This window comes from Eleutherodactylus coqui, chromosome 9, assembly GCF_035609145.1.
Source record: "Eleutherodactylus coqui strain aEleCoq1 chromosome 9, aEleCoq1.hap1, whole genome shotgun sequence".
NCBI lineage: Eukaryota > Metazoa > Chordata > Amphibia > Anura > Eleutherodactylidae > Eleutherodactylus > Eleutherodactylus coqui.
In genome coordinates, this window is record NC_089845.1 from 130,079,227 (window position 1) to 130,105,540 (window position 26,314).

The following is a 26,314-nucleotide window of genomic DNA, read 5'->3' on the forward strand; positions in this document are numbered from 1 at the left end:
TTTGGTAGCTTGCTATCCGGAAAGACAATACCAGGTAGGATGGGGTTGTAGTTGTCAGTCTGCGACGCCACCGTTCCCCACAGCGGCATTCATACACGGCGGATAAATAAGACCGGACGAGCGTACAGTACCTCGGGTCCTCCGGACCGGTAGAGGCCCGGTGAAACTTTACGAGTGACTTTGAAAACACGGTACAACACACTTCAGCAGGCAGACTTTACAGCGCAGGTAGATTAGCATTCTTCGGAAAACTCCAGCTGAAAGTCCATGGCCACAGAACGGCAGTAGCTATCAGCCCGCTCTCGTGGACTGCAACGCGCGTGGCTGTCGGCTAAAGGTGTACCACTAGACGGTGATCCAGACTGCGGACGGCGGCATAGGAATGGTAAACCGACTTTAGGTTATTTTCAGGGGTTCGGCAGACTTCAGCACGGATCTTGCTGTAGGAAAGGTATAGTCCCAAGAGGAGGCAGTTACTTACCATGGCTCTCTTGGACTAGGACTCTTGGGGAAGAAAGATATTTGGTCTCCCTCACTCCCATGCGCGTCACATAGGCTTAGGCGGCCTTTCCTTCTCCTCCATCTTCGGCAAGGCAAGGGCTAATGGTGCCCTCGTGCGTCTCTGTGCTAGCGAACCCTCGGGTGGAAGATGGGTGCTTCTCAGCAGAGCAGACTTAGACTTCACTCCACTGAACTCTCTTGTGGAAGCCAATCACACATATGTATAGATTCATCCCCACCACGTCACATGGCACTGTAAGATGGATACATTCAGCAGCAGCAGAGCTCACAGGCAATGACTTTAAGGGAGTTAACCCTTCAGACGCTGCAGCTGTGCAACACGCACAGAGAAAATAGACATGACAGCTTTGCACAGTGCATCCACATAAGACAGAGATGTATGACAATTCTGGAGGGGACCAGGATGTCACTCTGGGACACTCCGGCGGTGGCGGCAGCAGCAGCAGCAAGGCTGTTGGAGGCAACGAGCGGTGAGCTGCAGGCCGAGCTAGAACGCAGCGGAAGAAGATAAAGGTGGTGGTGGTGGGGGGGGGGAACCAGAAAGAAGCCAATGGCTGTCCACCCTCTTAGCATGCCCTGCCACAAGTGGCCCCTGGACACCTGGCCAGGCGTCGGGCTCTCTGGGTCTCTCTTTCTTTCTTTGGCACCCTGAATCTTTTCTCAGCCTTAGCATGGAATGCCTTGGCCCCACCTTTTGAAGGGCACCTGCTGCTGGGGAGTGTCACGTCTCTGCAACACGGGTCGGTACGAGAGCCGCCCCCGGCCCTTGCAGCCTCGGATCTGGGGAGCCGGCCCCCGGCTGGGCCAAAGGTGTGGGAACGGCAGCCTGAGGTAAGCTACCCGGGCGACTCGGGGCAGCTGGCTAGCGTCTACCGGCCATACCACCCTGGAAACGCCCGATCCCCTCCGCTCTCGGAAGCTAAGCAGGGTTGGGCTCGGACAGTACTTGGATGGGAGACCTCCTGGGAATACCGGGTGCTGTAGACTCCTGCCTCTCTTCTTCTTTTCCCCAGTCGAGCCAGCACGGAGCTGCTCCTAGCTTCCCAGAAAGAAGCAAGACCCTCGGTGGCCGCTAGGGGCCTAAAGCCGAAAGCCCCCCCTCGCACCCCCTGTCTCCGCCCGCAAAGGACAGAGTTAAAAGCGGCTTGCGCACAAAGGCCCCGGGCAAGGGTTGCCGACTGGCCGGTAATTCCTGGACGCTGCTGGTAAATCGGGTGCTCTTTTCCAAGGTCAGCGAGAAGGATTAGGGGGCTTTGGGAGTTCTTGGAGGCGACTGGATTTGGGAGGATGTTCCAGCTCCCGCTCAACAAGGCCGTGCGACCGTGAGTTGGTAGGAGCTTGTGACGGAGGGGTAAATCTGTCCCACTTGTAAGGTATATAGTTGAGCGAAGTGGCTAAAAAGAAATGTTGTCTGCCGCTGATTTTTGCATTGCTGGTGGAGGAAAAGAAAGACTTGAGATTGTGAAGGAGCCTTGGCTCTTGGAAGTGCGCCTCACCCGGTCGTGCGCAAGCAGCGGCAGCATGAGGCTGCAGAGAGTTGAGGGAGGGGAAGGCCAAGAGGAACGGGCCTGGTGTGGAGCCGTGCAAAGAACAGCAGCAGCGTCAGCGGCACTGTGAAGCAGAAGAGCAGAAAGCGAGAGGCCTGTCTCTGCCTACGGCCACACCACCCTGAACACGCCCGATCTCGTCTGATCTCGGAAGCTAAGCAGGGTCGGGCCTGGTTAGTACTTGGATGGGAGACCGCCTGGGAATACCAGGTGCTGTAGGCTTTTGCTTTTCCTCACCGGCACCAGCAGGAGTCGCACTCCTCCCTTTAGGACCTTTTCTTCCCTCAGCCTTTTTCAAGGGCGCACTTACTTGCTTTTTGTCGTTTGCTTTCCGTCTGCTGCTCTTTAACCCCCTAATGCCAGGAAAGCACCGCACTGCATTATCATAGCCCTCACAGCTTTCTTTCTGCTTCCAATGCCCTACAGGGACATTGAAAGAAATCTGTGGTAGAAAAAGAAAAAGAAAACTACTGTACCACCCCCTTCCTTCTACACTTACCCCTTTTTGGTAAGAAAGAAACGAGAAATGTACAGAAACAGACCCTGTGTTTGGTAGCTTGCTATCCGGAAAGACAATACCAGGTAGGATGGGGTTGTAGTTGTCAGTCTGCGACGCCACCGTTCCCCACAGCGGCATTCATACACGGCGGATAAATAAGACCGGACGAGCGTACAGTACCTCGGGTCCTCCGGACCGGTAGAGGCCCGGTGAAACTTTACGAGTGACTTTGAAAACACGGTACAACACACTTCAGCAGGCAGACTTTACAGCGCAGGTAGATTAGCATTCTTCGGAAAACTCCAGCTGAAAGTCCATGGCCACAGAACGGCAGTAGCTATCAGCCCGCTCTCGTGGACTGCAACGCGCGTGGCTGTCGGCTAAAGGTGTACCACTAGACGGTGATCCAGACTGCGGACGGCGGCATAGGAATGGTAAACCGACTTTAGGTTATTTTCAGGGGTTCGGCAGACTTCAGCACGGATCTTGCTGTAGGAAAGGTATAGTCCCAAGAGGAGGCAGTTACTTACCATGGCTCTCTTGGACTAGGACTCTTGGGGAAGAAAGATATTTGGTCTCCCTCACTCCCATGCGCGTCACATAGGCTTAGGCGGCCTTTCCTTCTCCTCCATCTTCGGCAAGGCAAGGGCTAATGGTGCCCTCGTGCGTCTCTGTGCTAGCGAACCCTCGGGTGGAAGATGGGTGCTTCTCAGCAGAGCAGACTTAGACTTCACTCCACTGAACTCTCTTGTGGAAGCCAATCACACATATGTATAGATTCATCCCCACCACGTCACATGGCACTGTAAGATGGATACATTCAGCAGCAGCAGAGCTCACAGGCAATGACTTTAAGGGAGTTAACCCTTCAGACGCTGCAGCTGTGCAACACGCACAGAGAAAATAGACATGACAGCTTTGCACAGTGCATCCACATAAGACAGAGATGTATGACAATTCTGGAGGGGACCAGGATGTCACTCTGGGACACTCCGGCGGTGGCGGCAGCAGCAGCAGCAAGGCTGTTGGAGGCAACGAGCGGTGAGCTGCAGGCCGAGCTAGAACGCAGCGGAAGAAGATAAAGGTGGTGGTGGTGGGGGGGGGGAACCAGAAAGAAGCCAATGGCTGTCCACCCTCTTAGCATGCCCTGCCACAAGTGGCCCCTGGACACCTGGCCAGGCGTCGGGCTCTCTGGGTCTCTCTTTCTTTCTTTGGCACCCTGAATCTTTTCTCAGCCTTAGCATGGAATGCCTTGGCCCCACCTTTTGAAGGGCACCTGCTGCTGGGGAGTGTCACGTCTCTGCAACACGGGTCGGTACGAGAGCCGCCCCCGGCCCTTGCAGCCTCGGATCTGGGGAGCCGGCCCCCGGCTGGGCCAAAGGTGTGGGAACGGCAGCCCGAGGTAAGCTACCCGGGCGACTCGGGGCAGCTGGCTAGCGTCTACCGGCCATACCACCCTGGAAACGCCCGATCCCCTCCGCTCTCGGAAGCTAAGCAGGGTTGGGCTCGGACAGTACTTGGATGGGAGACCTCCTGGGAATACCGGGTGCTGTAGACTCCTGCCTCTCTTCTTCTTTTCCCCAGTCGAGCCAGCACGGAGCTGCTCCTAGCTTCCCAGAAAGAAGCAAGACCCTCGGTGGCCGCTAGGGGCCTAAAGCCGAAAGCCCCCCCTCGCACCCCCTGTCTCCGCCCGCAAAGGACAGAGTTAAAAGCGGCTTGCGCACAAAGGCCCCGGGCAAGGGTTGCCGACTGGCCGGTAATTCCTGGACGCTGCTGGTAAATCGGGTGCTCTTTTCCAAGGTCAGCGAGAAGGATTAGGGGGCTTTGGGAGTTCTTGGAGGCGACTGGATTTGGGAGGATGTTCCAGCTCCCGCTCAACAAGGCCGTGCGACCGTGAGTTGGTAGGAGCTTGTGACGGAGGGGTAAATCTGTCCCACTTGTAAGGTATATAGTTGAGCGAAGTGGCTAAAAAGAAATGTTGTCTGCCGCTGATTTTTGCATTGCTGGTGGAGGAAAAGAAAGACTTGAGATTGTGAAGGAGCCTTGGCTCTTGGAAGTGCGCCTCACCCGGTCGTGCGCAAGCAGCGGCAGCATGAGGCTGCAGAGAGTTGAGGGAGGGGAAGGCCAAGAGGAACGGGCCTGGTGTGGAGCCGTGCAAAGAACAGCAGCAGCGTCAGCGGCACTGTGAAGCAGAAGAGCAGAAAGCGAGAGGCCTGTCTCTGCCTACGGCCACACCACCCTGAACACGCCCGATCTCGTCTGATCTCGGAAGCTAAGCAGGGTCGGGCCTGGTTAGTACTTGGATGGGAGACCGCCTGGGAATACCAGGTGCTGTAGGCTTTTGCTTTTCCTCACCGGCACCAGCAGGAGTCGCACTCCTCCCTTTAGGACCTTTTCTTCCCTCACCCTTTTTCAAGGGCGCACTTACTTGCTTTTTGTCGTTTGCTTTCCGTCTGCTGCTCTTTAACCCCCTAATGCCAGGAAAGCACCGCACTGCATTATCATAGCCCTCACAGCTTTCTTTCTGCTTCCAATGCCCTACAGGGACATTGAAAGAAATCTGTGGTAGAAAAAGAAAAAGAAAACTACTGTACCACCCCCTTCCTTCTACACTTACCCCTTTTTGGTAAGAAAGAAACGAGAAATGTACAGAAACAGACCCTGTGTTTGGTAGCTTGCTATCCGGAAAGACAATACCAGGTAGGATGGGGTTGTAGTTGTCAGTCTGCGACGCCACCGTTCCCCACAGCGGCATTCATACACGGCGGATAAATAAGACCGGACGAGCGTACAGTACCTCGGGTCCTCCGGACCGGTAGAGGCCCGGTGAAACTTTACGAGTGACTTTGAAAACACGGTACAACACACTTCAGCAGGCAGACTTTACAGCGCAGGTAGATTAGCATTCTTCGGAAAACTCCAGCTGAAAGTCCATGGCCACAGAACGGCAGTAGCTATCAGCCCGCTCTCGTGGACTGCAACGCGCGTGGCTGTCGGCTAAAGGTGTACCACTAGACGGTGATCCAGACTGCGGACGGCGGCATAGGAATGGTAAACCGACTTTAGGTTATTTTCAGGGGTTCGGCAGACTTCAGCACGGATCTTGCTGTAGGAAAGGTATAGTCCCAAGAGGAGGCAGTTACTTACCATGGCTCTCTTGGACTAGGACTCTTGGGGAAGAAAGATATTTGGTCTCCCTCACTCCCATGCGCGTCACATAGGCTTAGGCGGCCTTTCCTTCTCCTCCATCTTCGGCAAGGCAAGGGCTAATGGTGCCCTCGTGCGTCTCTGTGCTAGCGAACCCTCGGGTGGAAGATGGGTGCTTCTCAGCAGAGCAGACTTAGACTTCACTCCACTGAACTCTCTTGTGGAAGCCAATCACACATATGTATAGATTCATCCCCACCACGTCACATGGCACTGTAAGATGGATACATTCAGCAGCAGCAGAGCTCACAGGCAATGACTTTAAGGGAGTTAACCCTTCAGACGCTGCAGCTGTGCAACACGCACAGAGAAAATAGACATGACAGCTTTGCACAGTGCATCCACATAAGACAGAGATGTATGACAATTCTGGAGGGGACCAGGATGTCACTCTGGGACACTCCGGCGGCGGCGGCAGCAGCAGCAGCAAGGCTGTTGGAGGCAACGAGCGGTGAGCTGCAGGCCGAGCTAGAACGCAGCGGAAGAAGATAAAGGTGGTGGTGGTGGTGGGGGGAACCAGAAAGAAGCCAATGGCTGTCCACCCTCTTAGCATGCCCTGCCACAAGTGGCCCCTGGACACCTGGCCAGGCGTCGGGCTCTCTGGGTCTCTCTTTCTTTCTTTGGCACCCTGAATCTTTTCTCAGCCTTAGCATGGAATGCCTTGGCCCCACCTTTTGAAGGGCACCTGCTGCTGGGGAGTGTCACGTCTCTGCAACACGGGTCGGTACGAGAGCCGCCCCCGGCCCTTGCAGCCTCGGATCTGGGGAGCCGGCCCCCGGCTGGGCCAAAGGTGTGGGAACGGCAGCCCGAGGTAAGCTACCCGGGCGACTCGGGGCAGCTGGCTAGCGTCTACCGGCCATACCACCCTGGAAACGCCCGATCCCCTCCGCTCTCGGAAGCTAAGCAGGGTTGGGCTCGGACAGTACTTGGATGGGAGACCTCCTGGGAATACCGGGTGCTGTAGACTCCTGCCTCTCTTCTTCTTTTCCCCAGTCGAGCCAGCACGGAGCTGCTCCTAGCTTCCCAGAAAGAAGCAAGACCCTCGGTGGCCGCTAGGGGCCTAAAGCCGAAAGCCCCCCCTCGCACCCCCTGTCTCCGCCCGCAAAGGACAGAGTTAAAAGCGGCTTGCGCACAAAGGCCCCGGGCAAGGGTTGCCGACTGGCCGGTAATTCCTGGACGCTGCTGGTAAATCGGCTGCTCTTTTCCAAGGTCAGCGAGAAGGATTAGGGGGCTTTGGGAGTTCTTGGAGGCGACTGGATTTGGGAGGATGTTCCAGCTCCCGCTCAACAAGGCCGTGCGACCGTGAGTTGGTAGGAGCTTGTGACGGAGGGGTAAATCTGTCCCACTTGTAAGGTATATAGTTGAGCGAAGTGGCTAAAAAGAAATGTTGTCTGCCGCTGATTTTTGCATTGCTGGTGGAGGAAAAGAAAGACTTGAGATTGTGAAGGAGCCTTGGCTCTTGGAAGTGCGCCTCACCCGGTCGCGCGCAAGCAGCGGCAGCATGAGGCTGCAGAGAGTTGAGGGAGGGGAAGGCCAAGAGGAACGGGCCTGGTGTGGAGCCGTGCAAAGAACAGCAGCAGCGTCAGCAGCGTCGTCGGCACTGTGAAGCAGAAGAGCAGAAAGCGAGAGGCCTGTCTCTGCCTACGGCCACACCACCCTGAACACGCCCGATCTCGTCTGATCTCGGAAGCTAAGCAGGGTCGGGCCTGGTTAGTACTTGGATGGGAGACCGCCTGGGAATACCAGGTGCTGTAGGCTTTTGCTTTTCCTCACCGGCACCAGCAGGAGTCGCACTCCTCCCTTTAGGACCTTTTCTTCCCTCACACTTTTTCAAGGGCGCACTTACTTGCTTTTTGTCGTTTGCTTTCCGTCTGCTGCTCTTTAACCCCCTAATGCCAGGAAAGCACCGCACTGCATTATCATAGCCCTCACAGCTTTCTTTCTGCTTCCAATGCCCTACAGGGACATTGAAAGAAATCTGTGGTAGAAAAAGAAAAAGAAAACTACTGTACCACCCCCTTCCTTCTACACTTACCCCTTTTTGGTAAGAAAGAAACGAGAAATGTACAGAAACAGACCCTGTGTTTGGTAGCTTGCTATCCGGAAAGACAATACCAGGTAGGATGGGGTTGTAGTTGTCAGTCTGCGACGCCACCGTTCCCCACAGCGGCATTCATACACGGCGGATAAATAAGACCGGACGAGCGTACAGTACCTCGGGTCCTCCGGACCGGTAGAGGCCCGGTGAAACTTTACGAGTGACTTTGAAAACACGGTACAACACACTTCAGCAGGCAGACTTTACAGCGCAGGTAGATTAGCATTCTTCGGAAAACTCCAGCTGAAAGTCCATGGCCACAGAACGGCAGTAGCTATCAGCCCGCTCTCGTGGACTGCAACGCGCGTGGCTGTCGGCTAAAGGTGTACCACTAGACGGTGATCCAGACTGCGGACGGCGGCATAGGAATGGTAAACCGACTTTAGGTTATTTTCAGGGGTTCGGCAGACTTCAGCACGGATCTTGCTGTAGGAAAGGTATAGTCCCAAGAGGAGGCAGTTACTTACCATGGCTCCCTTGGACTAGGACTCTTGGGGAAGAAAGATATTTGGTCTCCCTCACTCCCATGCGCGTCACATAGGCTTAGGCGGCCTTTCCTTCTCCTCCATCTTCGGCAAGGCAAGGGCTAATGGTGCCCTCGTGCGTCTCTGTGCTAGCGAACCCTCGGGTGGAAGATGGGTGCTTCTCAGCAGAGCAGACTTAGACTTCACTCCACTGAACTCTCTTGTGGAAGCCAATCACACATATGTATAGATTCATCCCCACCACGTCACATGGCACTGTAAGATGGATACATTCAGCAGCAGCAGAGCTCACAGGCAATGACTTTAAGGGAGTTAACCCTTCAGACGCTGCAGCTGTGCAACACGCACAGAGAAAATAGACATGACAGCTTTGCACAGTGCATCCACATAAGACAGAGATGTATGACAATTCTGGAGGGGACCAGGATGTCACTCTGGGACACTCCGGCGGCGGCGGCAGCAGCAGCAGCAAGGCTGTTGGAGGCAACGAGCGGTGAGCTGCAGGCCGAGCTAGAACGCAGCGGAAGAAGATAAAGGTGGTGGTGGTGGTGGGGGGAACCAGAAAGAAGCCAATGGCTGTCCACCCTCTTAGCATGCCCTGCCACAAGTGGCCCCTGGACACCTGGCCAGGCGTCGGGCTCTCTGGGTCTCTCTTTCTTTCTTTGGCACCCTGAATCTTTTCTCAGCCTTAGCATGGAATGCCTTGGCCCCACCTTTTGAAGGGCACCTGCTGCTGGGGAGTGTCACGTCTCTGCAACACGGGTCGGTACGAGAGCCGCCCCCGGCCCTTGCAGCCTCGGATCTGGGGAGCCGGCCCCCGGCTGGGCCAAAGGTGTGGGAACGGCAGCCCGAGGTAAGCTACCCGGGCGACTCGGGGCAGCTGGCTAGCGTCTACCGGCCATACCACCCTGGAAACGCCCGATCCCCTCCGCTCTCGGAAGCTAAGCAGGGTTGGGCTCGGACAGTACTTGGATGGGAGACCTCCTGGGAATACCGGGTGCTGTAGACTCCTGCCTCTCTTCTTCTTTTCCCCAGTCGAGCCAGCACGGAGCTGCTCCTAGCTTCCCAGAAAGAAGCAAGACCCTCGGTGGCCGCTAGGGGCCTAAAGCCGAAAGCCCCCCCTCGCACCCCCTGTCTCCGCCCGCAAAGGACAGAGTTAAAAGCGGCTTGCGCACAAAGGCCCCGGGCAAGGGTTGCCGACTGGCCGGTAATTCCTGGACGCTGCTGGTAAATCGGGTGCTCTTTTCCAAGGTCAGCGAGAAGGATTAGGGGGCTTTGGGAGTTCTTGGAGGCGACTGGATTTGGGAGGATGTTCCAGCTCCCGCTCAACAAGGCCGTGCGACCGTGAGTTGGTAGGAGCTTGTGACGGAGGGGTAAATCTGTCCCACTTGTAAGGTATATAGTTGAGCGAAGTGGCTAAAAAGAAATGTTGTCTGCCGCTGATTTTTGCATTGCTGGTGGAGGAAAAGAAAGACTTGAGATTGTGAAGGAGCCTTGGCTCTTGGAAGTGCGCCTCACCCGGTCGCGCGCAAGCAGCGGCAGCATGAGGCTGCAGAGAGTTGAGGGAGGGGAAGGCCAAGAGGAACGGGCCTGGTGTGGAGCCGTGCAAAGAACAGCAGCAGCGTCAGCAGCGTCAGCAGCGTCGTCGGCACTGTGAAGCAGAAGAGCAGAAAGCGAGAGGCCTGTCTCTGCCTACGGCCACACCACCCTGAACACGCCCGATCTCGTCTGATCTCGGAAGCTAAGCAGGGTCGGGCCTGGTTAGTACTTGGATGGGAGACCGCCTGGGAATACCAGGTGCTGTAGGCTTTTGCTTTTCCTCACCGGCACCAGCAGGAGTCGCACTCCTCCCTTTAGGACCTTTTCTTCCCTCAGCCTTTTTCAAGGGCGCACTTACTTGCTTTTTGTCGTTTGCTTTCCGTCTGCTGCTCTTTAACCCCCTAATGCCAGGAAAGCACCGCACTGCATTATCATAGCCCTCACAGCTTTCTTTCTGCTTCCAATGCCCTACAGGGACATTGAAAGAAATCTGTGGTAGAAAAAGAAAAAGAAAAAGAAAACTACTGTACCACCCCCTTCCTTCTACACTTACCCCTTTTTGGTAAGAAAGAAACGAGAAATGTACAGAAACAGACCCTGTGTTTGGTAGCTTGCTATCCGGAAAGACAATACCAGGTAGGATGGGGTTGTAGTTGTCAGTCTGCGACGCCACCGTTCCCCACAGCGGCATTCATACACGGCGGATAAATAAGACCGGACGAGCGTACAGTACCTCGGGTCCTCCGGACCGGTAGAGGCCCGGTGAAACTTTACGAGTGACTTTGAAAACACGGTACAACACACTTCAGCAGGCAGACTTTACAGCGCAGGTAGATTAGCATTCTTCGGAAAACTCCAGCTGAAAGTCCATGGCCACAGAACGGCAGTAGCTATCAGCCCGCTCTCGTGGACTGCAACGCGCGTGGCTGTCGGCTAAAGGTGTACCACTAGACGGTGATCCAGACTGCGGACGGCGGCATAGGAATGGTAAACCGACTTTAGGTTATTTTCAGGGGTTCGGCAGACTTCAGCACGGATCTTGCTGTAGGAAAGGTATAGTCCCAAGAGGAGGCAGTTACTTACCATGGCTCTCTTGGACTAGGACTCTTGGGGAAGAAAGATATTTGGTCTCCCTCACTCCCATGCGCGTCACATAGGCTTAGGCGGCCTTTCCTTCTCCTCCATCTTCGGCAAGGCAAGGGCTAATGGTGCCCTCGTGCGTCTCTGTGCTAGCGAACCCTCGGGTGGAAGATGGGTGCTTCTCAGCAGAGCAGACTTAGACTTCACTCCACTGAACTCTCTTGTGGAAGCCAATCACACATATGTATAGATTCATCCCCACCACGTCACATGGCACTGTAAGATGGATACATTCAGCAGCAGCAGAGCTCACAGGCAATGACTTTAAGGGAGTTAACCCTTCAGACGCTGCAGCTGTGCAACACGCACAGAGAAAATAGACATGACAGCTTTGCACAGTGCATCCACATAAGACAGAGATGTATGACAATTCTGGAGGGGACCAGGATGTCACTCTGGGACACTCCGGCGGTGGCGGCAGCAGCAGCAGCAAGGCTGTTGGAGGCAACGAGCGGTGAGCTGCAGGCCGAGCTAGAACGCAGCGGAAGAAGATAAAGGTGGTGGTGGTGGTGGGGGGAACCAGAAAGAAGCCAATGGCTGTCCACCCTCTTAGCATGCCCTGCCACAAGTGGCCCCTGGACACCTGGCCAGGCGTCGGGCTCTCTGGGTCTCTCTTTCTTTCTTTGGCACCCTGAATCTTTTCTCAGCCTTAGCATGGAATGCCTTGGCCCCACCTTTTGAAGGGCACCTGCTGCTGGGGAGTGTCACGTCTCTGCAACACGGGTCGGTACGAGAGCCGCCCCCGGCCCTTGCAGCCTCGGATCTGGGGAGCCGGCCCCCGGCTGGGCCAAAGGTGTGGGAACGGCAGCCCGAGGTAAGCTACCCGGGCGACTCGGGGCAGCTGGCTAGCGTCTACCGGCCATACCACCCTGGAAACGCCCGATCCCCTCCGCTCTCGGAAGCTAAGCAGGGTTGGGCTCGGACAGTACTTGGATGGGAGACCTCCTGGGAATACCGGGTGCTGTAGACTCCTGCCTCTCTTCTTCTTTTCCCCAGTCGAGCCAGCACGGAGCTGCTCCTAGCTTCCCAGAAAGAAGCAAGACCCTCGGTGGCCGCTAGGGGCCTAAAGCCGAAAGCCCCCCCTCGCACCCCCTGTCTCCGCCCGCAAAGGACAGAGTTAAAAGCGGCTTGCGCACAAAGGCCCCGGGCAAGGGTTGCCGACTGGCCGGTAATTCCTGGACGCTGCTGGTAAATCGGGTGCTCTTTTCCAAGGTCAGCGAGAAGGATTAGGGGGCTTTGGGAGTTCTTGGAGGCGACTGGATTTGGGAGGATGTTCCAGCTCCCGCTCAACAAGGCCGTGCGACCGTGAGTTGGTAGGAGCTTGTGACGGAGGGGTAAATCTGTCCCACTTGTAAGGTATATAGTTGAGCGAAGTGGCTAAAAAGAAATGTTGTCTGCCGCTGATTTTTGCATTGCTGGTGGAGGAAAAGAAAGACTTGAGATTGTGAAGGAGCCTTGGCTCTTGGAAGTGCGCCTCACCCGGTCGTGCGCAAGCAGCGGCAGCATGAGGCTGCAGAGAGTTGAGGGAGGGGAAGGCCAAGAGGAACGGGCCTGGTGTGGAGCCGTGCAAAGAACAGCAGCAGCGTCAGCAGCGTCGTCGGCACTGTGAAGCAGAAGAGCAGAAAGCGAGAGGCCTGTCTCTGCCTACGGCCACACCACCCTGAACACGCCCGATCTCGTCTGATCTCGGAAGCTAAGCAGGGTCGGGCCTGGTTAGTACTTGGATGGGAGACCGCCTGGGAATACCAGGTGCTGTAGGCTTTTGCTTTTCCTCACCGGCACCAGCAGGAGTCGCACTCCTCCCTTTAGGACCTTTTCTTCCCTCAGCCTTTTTCAAGGGCGCACTTACTTGCTTTTTGTCGTTTGCTTTCCGTCTGCTGCTCTTTAACCCCCTAATGCCAGGAAAGCACCGCACTGCATTATCATAGCCCTCACAGCTTTCTTTCTGCTTCCAATGCCCTACAGGGACATTGAAAGAAATCTGTGGTAGAAAAAGAAAAAGAAAAAGAAAACTACTGTACCACCCCCTTCCTTCTACACTTACCCCTTTTTGGTAAGAAAGAAACGAGAAATGTACAGAAACAGACCCTGTGTTTGGTAGCTTGCTATCCGGAAAGACAATACCAGGTAGGATGGGGTTGTAGTTGTCAGTCTGCGACGCCACCGTTCCCCACAGCGGCATTCATACACGGCGGATAAATAAGACCGGACGAGCGTACAGTACCTCGGGTCCTCCGGACCGGTAGAGGCCCGGTGAAACTTTACGAGTGACTTTGAAAACACGGTACAACACACTTCAGCAGGCAGACTTTACAGCGCAGGTAGATTAGCATTCTTCGGAAAACTCCAGCTGAAAGTCCATGGCCACAGAACGGCAGTAGCTATCAGCCCGCTCTCGTGGACTGCAACGCGCGTGGCTGTCGGCTAAAGGTGTACCACTAGACGGTGATCCAGACTGCGGACGGCGGCATAGGAATGGTAAACCGACTTTAGGTTATTTTCAGGGGTTCGGCAGACTTCAGCACGGATCTTGCTGTAGGAAAGGTATAGTCCCAAGAGGAGGCAGTTACTTACCATGGCTCTCTTGGACTAGGACTCTTGGGGAAGAAAGATATTTGGTCTCCCTCACTCCCATGCGCGTCACATAGGCTTAGGCGGCCTTTCCTTCTCCTCCATCTTCGGCAAGGCAAGGGCTAATGGTGCCCTCGTGCGTCTCTGTGCTAGCGAACCCTCGGGTGGAAGATGGGTGCTTCTCAGCAGAGCAGACTTAGACTTCACTCCACTGAACTCTCTTGTGGAAGCCAATCACACATATGTATAGATTCATCCCCACCACGTCACATGGCACTGTAAGATGGATACATTCAGCAGCAGCAGAGCTCACAGGCAATGACTTTAAGGGAGTTAACCCTTCAGACGCTGCAGCTGTGCAACACGCACAGAGAAAATAGACATGACAGCTTTGCACAGTGCATCCACATAAGACAGAGATGTATGACAATTCTGGAGGGGACCAGGATGTCACTCTGGGACACTCCGGCGGTGGCGGCAGCAGCAGCAGCAAGGCTGTTGGAGGCAACGAGCGGTGAGCTGCAGGCCGAGCTAGAACGCAGCGGAAGAAGATAAAGGTGGTGGTGGTGGTGGGGGGAACCAGAAAGAAGCCAATGGCTGTCCACCCTCTTAGCATGCCCTGCCACAAGTGGCCCCTGGACACCTGGCCAGGCGTCGGGCTCTCTGGGTCTCTCTTTCTTTCTTTGGCACCCTGAATCTTTTCTCAGCCTTAGCATGGAATGCCTTGGCCCCACCTTTTGAAGGGCACCTGCTGCTGGGGAGTGTCACGTCTCTGCAACACGGGTCGGTACGAGAGCCGCCCCCGGCCCTTGCAGCCTCGGATCTGGGGAGCCGGCCCCCGGCTGGGCCAAAGGTGTGGGAACGGCAGCCCGAGGTAAGCTACCCGGGCGACTCGGGGCAGCTGGCTAGCGTCTACCGGCCATACCACCCTGGAAACGCCCGATCCCCTCCGCTCTCGGAAGCTAAGCAGGGTTGGGCTCGGACAGTACTTGGATGGGAGACCTCCTGGGAATACCGGGTGCTGTAGACTCCTGCCTCTCTTCTTCTTTTCCCCAGTCGAGCCAGCACGGAGCTGCTCCTAGCTTCCCAGAAAGAAGCAAGACCCTCGGTGGCCGCTAGGGGCCTAAAGCCGAAAGCCCCCCCTCGCACCCCCTGTCTCCGCCCGCAAAGGACAGAGTTAAAAGCGGCTTGCGCACAAAGGCCCCGGGCAAGGGTTGCCGACTGGCCGGTAATTCCTGGACGCTGCTGGTAAATCGGGTGCTCTTTTCCAAGGTCAGCGAGAAGGATTAGGGGGCTTTGGGAGTTCTTGGAGGCGACTGGATTTGGGAGGATGTTCCAGCTCCCGCTCAACAAGGCCGTGCGACCGTGAGTTGGTAGGAGCTTGTGACGGAGGGGTAAATCTGTCCCACTTGTAAGGTATATAGTTGAGCGAAGTGGCTAAAAAGAAATGTTGTCTGCCGCTGATTTTTGCATTGCTGGTGGAGGAAAAGAAAGACTTGAGATTGTGAAGGAGCCTTGGCTCTTGGAAGTGCGCCTCACCCGGTCGTGCGCAAGCAGCGGCAGCATGAGGCTGCAGAGAGTTGAGGGAGGGGAAGGCCAAGAGGAACGGGCCTGGTGTGGAGCCGTGCAAAGAACAGCAGCAGCGTCAGCAGCGTCGTCGGCACTGTGAAGCAGAAGAGCAGAAAGCGAGAGGCCTGTCTCTGCCTACGGCCACACCACCCTGAACACGCCCGATCTCGTCTGATCTCGGAAGCTAAGCAGGGTCGGGCCTGGTTAGTACTTGGATGGGAGACCGCCTGGGAATACCAGGTGCTGTAGGCTTTTGCTTTTCCTCACCGGCACCAGCAGGAGTCGCACTCCTCCCTTTAGGACCTTTTCTTCCCTCAGCCTTTTTCAAGGGCGCACTTACTTGCTTTTTGTCGTTTGCTTTCCGTCTGCTGCTCTTTAACCCCCTAATGCCAGGAAAGCACCGCACTGCATTATCATAGCCCTCACAGCTTTCTTTCTGCTTCCAATGCCCTACAGGGACATTGAAAGAAATCTGTGGTAGAAAAAGAAAAAGAAAAAGAAAACTACTGTACCACCCCCTTCCTTCTACACTTACCCCTTTTTGGTAAGAAAGAAACGAGAAATGTACAGAAACAGACCCTGTGTTTGGTAGCTTGCTATCCGGAAAGACAATACCAGGTAGGATGGGGTTGTAGTTGTCAGTCTGCGACGCCACCGTTCCCCACAGCGGCATTCATACACGGCGGATAAATAAGACCGGACGAGCGTACAGTACCTCGGGTCCTCCGGACCGGTAGAGGCCCGGTGAAACTTTACGAGTGACTTTGAAAACACGGTACAACACACTTCAGCAGGCAGACTTTACAGCGCAGGTAGATTAGCATTCTTCGGAAAACTCCAGCTGAAAGTCCATGGCCACAGAACGGCAGTAGCTATCAGCCCGCTCTCGTGGACTGCAACGCGCGTGGCTGTCGGCTAAAGGTGTACCACTAGACGGTGATCCAGACTGCGGACGGCGGCATAGGAATGGTAAACCGACTTTAGGTTATTTTCAGGGGTTCGGCAGACTTCAGCACGGATCTTGCTGTAGGAAAGGTATAGTCCCAAGAGGAGGCAGTTACTTACCATGGCTCTCTTGGACTAGGACTCTTGGGGAAGAAAGATATTTGGTCTCCCTCACTCCCATGCGCGTCACATAGGCTTAGGCGGCCTTTCCTTCTCCTCCATCTTCGGCAAGGCAAGGGCTAATGGTGCCCTCGTGCGTCTCTGTGCTAGCGAACCCTCGGGTGGAAGATGGGTGCTTCTCAGCAGAGCAGACTTAGACTTCACTCCACTGAACTCTCTTGTGGAAGCCAATCACACATATGTATAGATTCATCCCCACCACGTCACATGGCACTGTAAGATGGATACATTCAGCAGCAGCAGAGCTCACAGGCAATGACTTTAAGGGAGTTAACCCTTCAGACGCTGCAGCTGTGCAACACGCACAGAGAAAATAGACATGACAGCTTTGCACAGTGCATCCACATAAGACAGAGATGTATGACAATTCTGGAGGGGACCAGGATGTCACTCTGGGACACTCCGGCGGCGGCGGCAGCAGCAGCAGCAAGGCTGTTGGAGGCAACGAGCGGTGAGCTGCAGGCCGAGCTAGAACGCAGCGGAAGAAGATAAAGGTGGTGGTGGTGGTGGGGGGAACCAGAAAGAAGCCAATGGCTGTCCACCCTCTTAGCATGCCCTGCCACAAGTGGCCCCTGGACACCTGGCCAGGCGTCGGGCTCTCTGGGTCTCTCTTTCTTTCTTTGGCACCCTGAATCTTTTCTCAGCCTTAGCATGGAATGCCTTGGCCCCACCTTTTGAAGGGCACCTGCTGCTGGGGAGTGTCACGTCTCTGCAACACGGGTCGGTACGAGAGCCGCCCCCGGCCCTTGCAGCCTCGGATCTGGGGAGCCGGCCCCCGGCTGGGCCAAAGGTGTGGGAACGGCAGCCCGAGGTAAGCTACCCGGGCGACTCGGGGCAGCTGGCTAGCGTCTACCGGCCATACCACCCTGGAAACGCCCGATCCCCTCCGCTCTCGGAAGCTAAGCAGGGTTGGGCTCGGACAGTACTTGGATGGGAGACCTCCTGGGAATACCGGGTGCTGTAGACTCCTGCCTCTCTTCTTCTTTTCCCCAGTCGAGCCAGCACGGAGCTGCTCCTAGCTTCCCAGAAAGAAGCAAGACCCTCGGTGGCCGCTAGGGGCCTAAAGCCGAAAGCCCCCCCTCGCACCCCCTGTCTCCGCCCGCAAAGGACAGAGTTAAAAGCGGCTTGCGCACAAAGGCCCCGGGCAAGGGTTGCCGACTGGCCGGTAATTCCTGGACGCTGCTGGTAAATCGGGTGCTCTTTTCCAAGGTCAGCGAGAAGGATTAGGGGGCTTTGGGAGTTCTTGGAGGCGACTGGATTTGGGAGGATGTTCCAGCTCCCGCTCAACAAGGCCGTGCGACCGTGAGTTGGTAGGAGCTTGTGACGGAGGGGTAAATCTGTCCCACTTGTAAGGTATATAGTTGAGCGAAGTGGCTAAAAAGAAATGTTGTCTGCCGCTGATTTTTGCATTGCTGGTGGAGGAAAAGAAAGACTTGAGATTGTGAAGGAGCCTTGGCTCTTGGAAGTGCGCCTCACCCGGTCGCGCGCAAGCAGCGGCAGCATGAGGCTGCAGAGAGTTGAGGGAGGGGAAGGCCAAGAGGAACGGGCCTGGTGTGGAGCCGTGCAAAGAACAGCAGCAGCGTCAGCAGCGTCGTCGGCACTGTGAAGCAGAAGAGCAGAAAGCGAGAGGCCTGTCTCTGCCTACGGCCACACCACCCTGAACACGCCTGATCTCGTCTGATCTCGGAAGCTAAGCAGGGTCGGGCCTGGTTAGTACTTGGATGGGAGACCGCCTGGGAATACCAGGTGCTGTAGGCTTTTGCTTTTCCTCACCGGCACCAGCAGGAGTCGCACTCCTCCCTTTAGGACCTTTTCTTCCCTCACACTTTTTCAAGGGCGCACTTACTTGCTTTTTGTCGTTTGCTTTCCGTCTGCTGCTCTTTAACCCCCTAATGCCAGGAAAGCACCGCACTGCATTATCATAGCCCTCACAGCTTTCTTTCTGCTTCCAATGCCCTACAGGGACATTGAAAGAAATCTGTGGTAGAAAAAGAAAAAGAAAACTACTGTACCACCCCCTTCCTTCTACACTTACCCCTTTTTGGTAAGAAAGAAACGAGAAATGTACAGAAACAGACCCTGTGTTTGGTAGCTTGCTATCCGGAAAGACAATACCAGGTAGGATGGGGTTGTAGTTGTCAGTCTGCGACGCCACCGTTCCCCACAGCGGCATTCATACACGGCGGATAAATAAGACCGGACGAGCGTACAGTACCTCGGGTCCTCCGGACCGGTAGAGGCCCGGTGAAACTTTACGAGTGACTTTGAAAACACGGTACAACACACTTCAGCAGGCAGACTTTACAGCGCAGGTAGATTAGCATTCTTCGGAAAACTCCAGCTGAAAGTCCATGGCCACAGAACGGCAGTAGCTATCAGCCCGCTCTCGTGGACTGCAACGCGCGTGGCTGTCGGCTAAAGGTGTACCACTAGACGGTGATCCAGACTGCGGACGGCGGCATAGGAATGGTAAACCGACTTTAGGTTATTTTCAGGGGTTCGGCAGACTTCAGCACGGATCTTGCTGTAGGAAAGGTATAGTCCCAAGAGGAGGCAGTTACTTACCATGGCTCCCTTGGACTAGGACTCTTGGGGAAGAAAGATATTTGGTCTCCCTCACTCCCATGCGCGTCACATAGGCTTAGGCGGCCTTTCCTTCTCCTCCATCTTCGGCAAGGCAAGGGCTAATGGTGCCCTCGTGCGTCTCTGTGCTAGCGAACCCTCGGGTGGAAGATGGGTGCTTCTCAGCAGAGCAGACTTAGACTTCACTCCACTGAACTCTCTTGTGGAAGCCAATCACACATATGTATAGATTCATCCCCACCACGTCACATGGCACTGTAAGATGGATACATTCAGCAGCAGCAGAGCTCACAGGCAATGACTTTAAGGGAGTTAACCCTTCAGACGCTGCAGCTGTGCAACACGCACAGAGAAAATAGACATGACAGCTTTGCACAGTGCATCCACATAAGACAGAGATGTATGACAATTCTGGAGGGGACCAGGATGTCACTCTGGGACACTCCGGCGGCGGCGGCAGCAGCAGCAGCAAGGCTGTTGGAGGCAACGAGCGGTGAGCTGCAGGCCGAGCTAGAACGCAGCGGAAGAAGATAAAGGTGGTGGTGGTGGTGGGGGGAACCAGAAAGAAGCCAATGGCTGTCCACCCTCTTAGCATGCCCTGCCACAAGTGGCCCCTGGACACCTGGCCAGGCGTCGGGCTCTCTGGGTCTCTCTTTCTTTCTTTGGCACCCTGAATCTTTTCTCAGCCTTAGCATGGAATGCCTTGGCCCCACCTTTTGAAGGGCACCTGCTGCTGGGGAGTGTCACGTCTCTGCAACACGGGTCGGTACGAGAGCCGCCCCCGGCCCTTGCAGCCTCGGATCTGGGGAGCCGGCCCCCGGCTGGGCCAAAGGTGTGGGAACGGCAGCCCGAGGTAAGCTACCCGGGCGACTCGGGGCAGCTGGCTAGCGTCTACCGGCCATACCACCCTGGAAACGCCCGATCCCCTCCGCTCTCGGAAGCTAAGCAGGGTTGGGCTCGGACAGTACTTGGATGGGAGACCTCCTGGGAATACCGGGTGCTGTAGACTCCTGCCTCTCTTCTTCTTTTCCCCAGTCGAGCCAGCACGGAGCTGGTCCTAGCCTCCCAGAAAGAAGCAAGACCCTCGGTGGCCGCTAGGGGCCTAAAGCCGAAAGCCCCCCCTCGCACCCCCTGTCTCCGCCCGCAAAGGACAGAGTTAAAAGCGGCTTGCGCACAAAGGCCCCGGGCAAGGGTTGCCGACTGGCCGGTAATTCCTGGACGCTGCTGGTAAATCGGGTGCTCTTTTCCAAGGTCAGCGAGAAGGATTAGGGGGCTTTGGGAGTTCTTGGAGGCGACTGGATTTGGGAGGATGTTCCAGCTCCCGCTCAACAAGGCCGTGCGACCGTGAGTTGGTAGGAGCTTGTGACGGAGGGGTAAATCTGTCCCACTTGTAAGGTATATAGTTGAGCGAAGTGGCTAAAAAGAAATGTTGTCTGCCGCTGATTTTTGCATTGCTGGTGGAGGAAAAGAAAGACTTGAGATTGTGAAGGAGCCTTGGCTCTTGGAAGTGCGCCTCACCCGGTCGCGCGCAAGCAGCGGCAGCATGAGGCTGCAGAGAGTTGAGGGAGGGGAAGGCCAAGAGGAACGGGCCTGGTGTGGAGCCGTGCAAAGAACAGCAGCAGCGTCAGCAGCGTCGTCGGCACTGTGAAGCAGAAGAGCAGAAAGCGAGAGGCCTGTCTCTGCCTACGGCCACACCACCCTGAACACGCCCGATCTCGTCTGATCTCGGAAGCTAAGCAGGGTCGGGCCTGGTTAGTACTTGGATGGGAGACCGCCTGGGAATACCAGGTGCTGTAGGCTTTTGCTTTTCCTCACCGGCACCAGCAGGAGTCGCACTCCTCCCTTTAGGACCTTTTCTTCCCTCACACTTTTTCAAGGGCGCACTTACTTGCTTTTTGTCGTTTGCTTTCCGTCTGCTGCTCTTTAACCCCCTAATGCCAGGAAAGCACCGCACTGCATTATCATAGCCCTCACAGCTTTCTTTCTGCTTCCAATGCCCTACAGGGACATTGAAAGAAATCTGTGGTAGAAAAAGAAAAAGAAAACTACTGTACCACCCCCTTCCTTCTACACTTACCCCTTTTTGGTAAGAAAGAAACGAGAAATGTACAGAAACAGACCCTGTGTTTGGTAGCTTGCTATCCGGAAAGACAATACCAGGTAGGATGGGGTTGTAGTTGTCAGTCTGCGACGCCACCGTTCCCCACAGCGGCATTCATACACGGCGGATAAATAAGACCGGACGAGCGTACAGTACCTCGGGTCCTCCGGACCGGTAGAGGCCCGGTGAAACTTTACGAGTGACTTTGAAAACACGGTACAACACACTTCAGCAGGCAGACTTTACAGCGCAGGTAGATTAGCATTCTTCGGAAAACTCCAGCTGAAAGTCCATGGCCACAGAACGGCAGTAACTATCAGCCCGCTCTCGTGGACTGCAACGCGCGTGGCTGTCGGCTAAAGGTGTACCACTAGACGGTGATCCAGACTGCGGACGGCGGCATAGGAATGGTAAACCGACTTTAGGTTATTTTCAGGGGTTCGGCAGACTTCAGCACGGATCTTGCTGTAGGAAAGGTATAGTCCCAAGAGGAGGCAGTTACTTACCATGGCTCCCTTGGACTAGGACTCTTGGGGAAGAAAGATATTTGGTCTCCCTCACTCCCATGCGCGTCACATAGGCTTAGGCGGCCTTTCCTTCTCCTCCATCTTCGGCAAGGCAAGGGCTAATGGTGCCCTCGTGCGTCTCTGTGCTAGCGAACCCTCGGGTGGAAGATGGGTGCTTCTCAGCAGAGCAGACTTAGACTTCACTCCACTGAACTCTCTTGTGGAAGCCAATCACACATATGTATAGATTCATCCCCACCACGTCACATGGCACTGTAAGATGGATACATTCAGCAGCAGCAGAGCTCACAGGCAATGACTTTAAGGGAGTTAACCCTTCAGACGCTGCAGCTGTGCAACACGCACAGAGAAAATAGACATGACAGCTTTGCACAGTGCATCCACATAAGACAGAGATGTATGACAATTCTGGAGGGGACCAGGATGTCACTCTGGGACACTCCGGCGGCGGCGGCAGCAGCAGCAGCAAGGCTGTTGGAGGCAACGAGCGGTGAGCTGCAGGCCGAGCTAGAACGCAGCGGAAGAAGATAAAGGTGGTGGTGGTGGTGGGGGGAACCAGAAAGAAGCCAATGGCTGTCCACCCTCTTAGCATGCCCTGCCACAAGTGGCCCCTGGACACCTGGCCAGGCGTCGGGCTCTCTGGGTCTCTCTTTCTTTCTTTGGCACCCTGAATCTTTTCTCAGCCTTAGCATGGAATGCCTTGGCCCCACCTTTTGAAGGGCACCTGCTGCTGGGGAGTGTCACGTCTCTGCAACACGGGTCGGTACGAGAGCCGCCCCCGGCCCTTGCAGCCTCGGATCTGGGGAGCCGGCCCCCGGCTGGGCCAAAGGTGTGGGAACGGCAGCCCGAGGTAAGCTACCCGGGCGACTCGGGGCAGCTGGCTAGCGTCTACCGGCCATACCACCCTGGAAACGCCCGATCCCCTCCGCTCTCGGAAGCTAAGCAGGGTTGGGCTCGGACAGTACTTGGATGGGAGACCTCCTGGGAATACCGGGTGCTGTAGACTCCTGCCTCTCTTCTTCTTTTCCCCAGTCGAGCCAGCACGGAGCTGCTCCTAGCCTCCCAGAAAGAAGCAAGACCCTCGGTGGCCGCTAGGGGCCTAAAGCCGAAAGCCCCCCCTCGCACCCCCTGTCTCCGCCCGCAAAGGACAGAGTTAAAAGCGGCTTGCGCACAAAGGCCCCCGGGCAAGGGTTGCCGACTGGCCGGTAATTCCTGGACGCTGCTGGTAAATCGGGTGCTCTTTTCCAAGGTCAGCGAGAAGGATTAGGGGGCTTTGGGAGTTCTTGGAGGCGACTGGATTTGGGAGGATGTTCCAGCTCCCGCTCAACAAGGCCGTGCGACCGTGAGTTGGTAGGAGCTTGTGACGGAGGGGTAAATCTGTCCCACTTGTAAGGTATATAGTTGAGCGAAGTGGCTAAAAAGAAATGTTGTCTGCCGCTGATTTTTGCATTGTTGGTGGAGGAAAAGAAAGACTTGAGATTGTGAAGGAGCCTTGGCTCTTGGAAGTGCGCCTCACCCGGTCGCGCGCAAGCAGCGGCAGCATGAGGCTGCAGAGAGTTGAGGGAGGGGAAGGCCAAGAGGAACGGGCCTGGTGTGGAGCCGTGCAAAGAACAGCAGCAGCGTCAGCAGCGTCGTCGGCACTGTGAAGCAGAAGAGCAGAAAGCGAGAGGCCTGTCTCTGCCTACGGCCACACCACCCTGAACACGCCCGATCTCGTCTAATCTCGGAAGCTAAGCAGGGTCGGGCCTGGTTAGTACTTGGATGGGAGACCGCCTGGGAATACCAGGTGCTGTAGGCTTTTGCTTTTCCTCACCGGCACCAGTACTTGGATGGGAGACCGCCTGGGAATACCAGGTGCTGTAGGCTTTTGCTTTTCCTCACCGGCACCAGCAGGAGTCGCACTCCTCCCTTTAGGACCTTTTCTTCCCTCACCCTTTTTCAAGGGCGCACTTACTTGCTTTTTGTCGTTTGCTTTCCGTCTGCTGCTCTTTAACCCCCTAATGCCAGGAAAGCACCGCACTGCATTATCATAGCCCTCACAGCTTTCTTTCTGCTTCCAATGCCCTACAGGGACATTGAAAGAAATCTGTGGTAGAAAAAGAAAAAGAAAACTACTGTACCACCCCCTTCCTTCTACACTTACCCCTTTTTGGTAAGAAAGAAACGAGAAATGTACAGAAACAGACCCTGTGTTTGGTAGCTTGCTATCCGGAAAGACAATACCAGGTAGGATGGGGTTGTAGTTGTCAGTCTGCGACGCCACCGTTCCCCACAGCGGCATTCATACACGGCGGATAAATAAGACCGGACGAGCGTACAGTACCTCGGGTCCTCCGGACCGGTAGAGGCCCGGTGAAACTTTACGAGTGACTTTGAAAACACGGTACAACACACTTCAGCAGGCAGACTTTACAGCGCAGGTAGATTAGCATTCTTCGGAAAACTCCAGCTGAAAGTCCATGGCCACAGAACGGCAGTAACTATCAGCCCGCTCTCGTGGACTGCAACGCGCGTGGCTGTCGGCTAAAGGTGTACCACTAGACGGTGATCCAGACTGCGGACGGCGGCATAGGAATGGTAAACCGACTTTAGGTTATTTTCAGGGGTTCGGCAGACTTCAGCACGGATCTTGCTGTAGGAAAGGTATAGTCCCAAGAGGAGGCAGTTACTTACCATGGCTCTCTTGGACTAGGACTCTTGGGGAAGAAAGATATTTGGTCTCCCTCACTCCCATGCGCGTCACATAGGCTTAGGCGGCCTTTCCTTCTCCTCCATCTTCGGCAAGGCAAGGGCTAATGGTGCCCTCGTGCGTCTCTGTGCTAGCGAACCCTCGGGTGGAAGATGGGTGCTTCTCAGCAGAGCAGACTTAGACTTCACTCCACTGAACTCTCTTGTGGAAGCCAATCACACATATGTATAGATTCATCCCCACCACGTCACATGGCACTGTAAGATGGATACATTCAGCAGCAGCAGAGCTCACAGGCAATGACTTTAAGGGAGTTAACCCTTCAGACGCTGCAGCTGTGCAACACGCACAGAGAAAATAGACATGACAGCTTTGCACAGTGCATCCACATAAGACAGAGATGTATGACAATTCTGGAGGGGACCAGGATGTCACTCTGGGAAACTCCGGCGGCGGCGGCAGCAGCAGCAGCAAGGCTGTTGGAGGCAACGAGCGGTGAGCTGCAGGCCGAGCTAGAACGCAGCGGAAGAAGATAAAGGTGGTGGTGGTGGTGGGGGGGAACCAGAAAGAAGCCAATGGCTGTCCACCCTCTTAGCATGCCCTGCCACAAGTGGCCCCTGGACACCTGGCCAGGCGTCGGGCTCTCTGGGTCTCTCTTTCTTTCTTTGGCACCCTGAATCTTTTCTCAGCCTTAGCATGGAATGCCTTGGCCCCACCTTTTGAAGGGCACCTGCTGCTGGGGAGTGTCACGTCTCTGCAACACGGGTCGGTACGAGAGCCGCCCCCGGCCCTTGCAGCCTCGGATCTGGGGAGCCGGCCCCCGGCTGGGCCAAAGGTGTGGGAACGGCAGCCCGAGGTAAGCTACCCGGGCGACTCGGGGCAGCTGGCTAGCGTCTACCGGCCATACCACCCTGGAAACGCCCGACCCCCTCCGCTCTCGGAAGCTAAGCAGGGTTGGGCTCGGACAGTACTTGGATGGGAGACCTCCTGGGAATACCGGGTGCTGTAGACTCCTGCCTCTCTTCTTCTTTTCCCCAGTCGAGCCAGCACGGAGCTGCTCCTAGCTTCCCAGAAAGAAGCAAGACCCTCGGTGGCCGCTAGGGGCCTAAAGCCGAAAGCCCCCCCTCGCACCCCCTGTCTCCGCCCGCAAAGGACAGAGTTAAAAGCGGCTTGCGCACACAGGCCTCGGGCAAGGGTTGCCGACTGGCCGGTAATTCCTGGACGCTGCTGGTAAATCGGGTGCTCTTTTCCAAGGTCAGCGAGAAGGATTAGGGGGCTTTGGGAGTTCTTGGAGGCGACTGGATTTGGGAGGATGTTCCAGCTCCCGCTCAACAAGGCCGTGCGACCGTGAGTTGGTAGGAGCTTGTGACGGAGGGGTAAATCTGTCCCACTTGTAAGGTATATAGTTGAGCGAAGTGGCTAAAAAGAAATGTTGTCTGCCGCTGATTTTTGCATTGCTGGTGGAGGAAAAGAAAGACTTGAGATTGTGAAGGAGCCTTGGCTCTTGGAAGTGCGCCTCACCCGGTCGCGCGCAAGCAGCGGCAGCATGAGGCTGCAGAGAGTTGAGGGAGGGGAAGGCCAAGAGGAACGGGCCTGGTGTGGAGCCGTGCAAAGAACAGCAGCAGCGTCAGCAGCACTGTGAAGCAGAAGAGCAGAAAGCGAGAGGCCTGTCTCTGCCTACGGCCACACCACCCTGAACACGCCCGATCTCGTCTGATCTCGGAAGCTAAGCAGGGTCGGGCCTGGTTAGTACTTGGATGGGAGACCGCCTGGGAATACCAGGTGCTGTAGGCTTTTGCTTTTCCTCACCGGCACCAGCAGGAGTCGCACTCCTCCCTTTAGGACCTTTAGCAGGAGTCGCACTCCTCCCTTTAGGACCTTTTCTTCCCTCACCCTTTTTCAAGGGCGCACTTACTTGCTTTTTGTCGTTTGCTTTCCGTCTGCTGCTCTTTAACCCCCTAATGCCAGGAAAGCACCGCACTGCATTATCATAGCCCTCACAGCTTTCTTTCTGCTTCCAATGCCCTACAGGGACATTGAAAGAAATCTGTGGTAGAAAAAGAAAAAGAAAACTACTGTACCACCCCCTTCCTTCTACACTTACCCCTTTTT

The 26,314-nt window shown here is 55.6% G+C and overlaps 20 non-coding genes across 20 annotated transcripts; all 20 read left to right on the forward strand.

Annotated features, from left to right (window-relative positions):
• Positions 1–1,389: 1,389 nt before the first annotated feature.
• LOC136579301 (5S ribosomal RNA) lies at positions 1,390–1,509 on the forward strand. The gene has a single exon (XR_010786784.1). It is a non-coding gene; the product is annotated as a 5S ribosomal RNA (ribosomal RNA).
• Positions 1,510–2,172: 663 nt separating this feature from the next.
• Positions 2,173–2,291, forward strand: LOC136579411 (5S ribosomal RNA). The gene has a single exon (XR_010786883.1). It is a non-coding gene; the product is annotated as a 5S ribosomal RNA (ribosomal RNA).
• Positions 2,292–4,006: 1,715 nt separating this feature from the next.
• On the forward strand, positions 4,007–4,126 carry LOC136579302 (5S ribosomal RNA). The gene has a single exon (XR_010786785.1). It is a non-coding gene; the product is annotated as a 5S ribosomal RNA (ribosomal RNA).
• Positions 4,127–4,789: 663 nt separating this feature from the next.
• Positions 4,790–4,908, forward strand: LOC136579412 (5S ribosomal RNA). Its single transcript, XR_010786884.1, has one exon. It is a non-coding gene; the product is annotated as a 5S ribosomal RNA (ribosomal RNA).
• A 1,714-nt stretch (positions 4,909–6,622) lies between these two features.
• On the forward strand, positions 6,623–6,742 carry LOC136579303 (5S ribosomal RNA). The gene has a single exon (XR_010786786.1). It is a non-coding gene; the product is annotated as a 5S ribosomal RNA (ribosomal RNA).
• A 672-nt stretch (positions 6,743–7,414) lies between these two features.
• On the forward strand, positions 7,415–7,533 carry LOC136579413 (5S ribosomal RNA). Its single transcript, XR_010786885.1, has one exon. It is a non-coding gene; the product is annotated as a 5S ribosomal RNA (ribosomal RNA).
• A 1,714-nt stretch (positions 7,534–9,247) lies between these two features.
• On the forward strand, positions 9,248–9,367 carry LOC136579304 (5S ribosomal RNA). Its single transcript, XR_010786787.1, has one exon. It is a non-coding gene; the product is annotated as a 5S ribosomal RNA (ribosomal RNA).
• A 681-nt stretch (positions 9,368–10,048) lies between these two features.
• LOC136579414 (5S ribosomal RNA) lies at positions 10,049–10,167 on the forward strand. Its single transcript, XR_010786886.1, has one exon. It is a non-coding gene; the product is annotated as a 5S ribosomal RNA (ribosomal RNA).
• Positions 10,168–11,887: 1,720 nt separating this feature from the next.
• On the forward strand, positions 11,888–12,007 carry LOC136579305 (5S ribosomal RNA). The gene has a single exon (XR_010786788.1). It is a non-coding gene; the product is annotated as a 5S ribosomal RNA (ribosomal RNA).
• Positions 12,008–12,679: 672 nt separating this feature from the next.
• LOC136579415 (5S ribosomal RNA) lies at positions 12,680–12,798 on the forward strand. The gene has a single exon (XR_010786887.1). It is a non-coding gene; the product is annotated as a 5S ribosomal RNA (ribosomal RNA).
• Positions 12,799–14,518: 1,720 nt separating this feature from the next.
• Positions 14,519–14,638, forward strand: LOC136579306 (5S ribosomal RNA). Its single transcript, XR_010786789.1, has one exon. It is a non-coding gene; the product is annotated as a 5S ribosomal RNA (ribosomal RNA).
• A 672-nt stretch (positions 14,639–15,310) lies between these two features.
• Positions 15,311–15,429, forward strand: LOC136579416 (5S ribosomal RNA). The gene has a single exon (XR_010786888.1). It is a non-coding gene; the product is annotated as a 5S ribosomal RNA (ribosomal RNA).
• A 1,720-nt stretch (positions 15,430–17,149) lies between these two features.
• LOC136579307 (5S ribosomal RNA) lies at positions 17,150–17,269 on the forward strand. The gene has a single exon (XR_010786790.1). It is a non-coding gene; the product is annotated as a 5S ribosomal RNA (ribosomal RNA).
• A 672-nt stretch (positions 17,270–17,941) lies between these two features.
• On the forward strand, positions 17,942–18,060 carry LOC136579257 (5S ribosomal RNA). Its single transcript, XR_010786742.1, has one exon. It is a non-coding gene; the product is annotated as a 5S ribosomal RNA (ribosomal RNA).
• Positions 18,061–19,774: 1,714 nt separating this feature from the next.
• LOC136579309 (5S ribosomal RNA) lies at positions 19,775–19,894 on the forward strand. Its single transcript, XR_010786792.1, has one exon. It is a non-coding gene; the product is annotated as a 5S ribosomal RNA (ribosomal RNA).
• Positions 19,895–20,566: 672 nt separating this feature from the next.
• On the forward strand, positions 20,567–20,685 carry LOC136579417 (5S ribosomal RNA). The gene has a single exon (XR_010786889.1). It is a non-coding gene; the product is annotated as a 5S ribosomal RNA (ribosomal RNA).
• A 1,714-nt stretch (positions 20,686–22,399) lies between these two features.
• LOC136579311 (5S ribosomal RNA) lies at positions 22,400–22,519 on the forward strand. Its single transcript, XR_010786793.1, has one exon. It is a non-coding gene; the product is annotated as a 5S ribosomal RNA (ribosomal RNA).
• A 673-nt stretch (positions 22,520–23,192) lies between these two features.
• Positions 23,193–23,311, forward strand: LOC136579275 (5S ribosomal RNA). The gene has a single exon (XR_010786759.1). It is a non-coding gene; the product is annotated as a 5S ribosomal RNA (ribosomal RNA).
• Positions 23,312–25,094: 1,783 nt separating this feature from the next.
• LOC136579354 (5S ribosomal RNA) lies at positions 25,095–25,214 on the forward strand. The gene has a single exon (XR_010786835.1). It is a non-coding gene; the product is annotated as a 5S ribosomal RNA (ribosomal RNA).
• A 663-nt stretch (positions 25,215–25,877) lies between these two features.
• Positions 25,878–25,996, forward strand: LOC136579418 (5S ribosomal RNA). Its single transcript, XR_010786890.1, has one exon. It is a non-coding gene; the product is annotated as a 5S ribosomal RNA (ribosomal RNA).
• Positions 25,997–26,314: the final 318 nt, after the last annotated feature.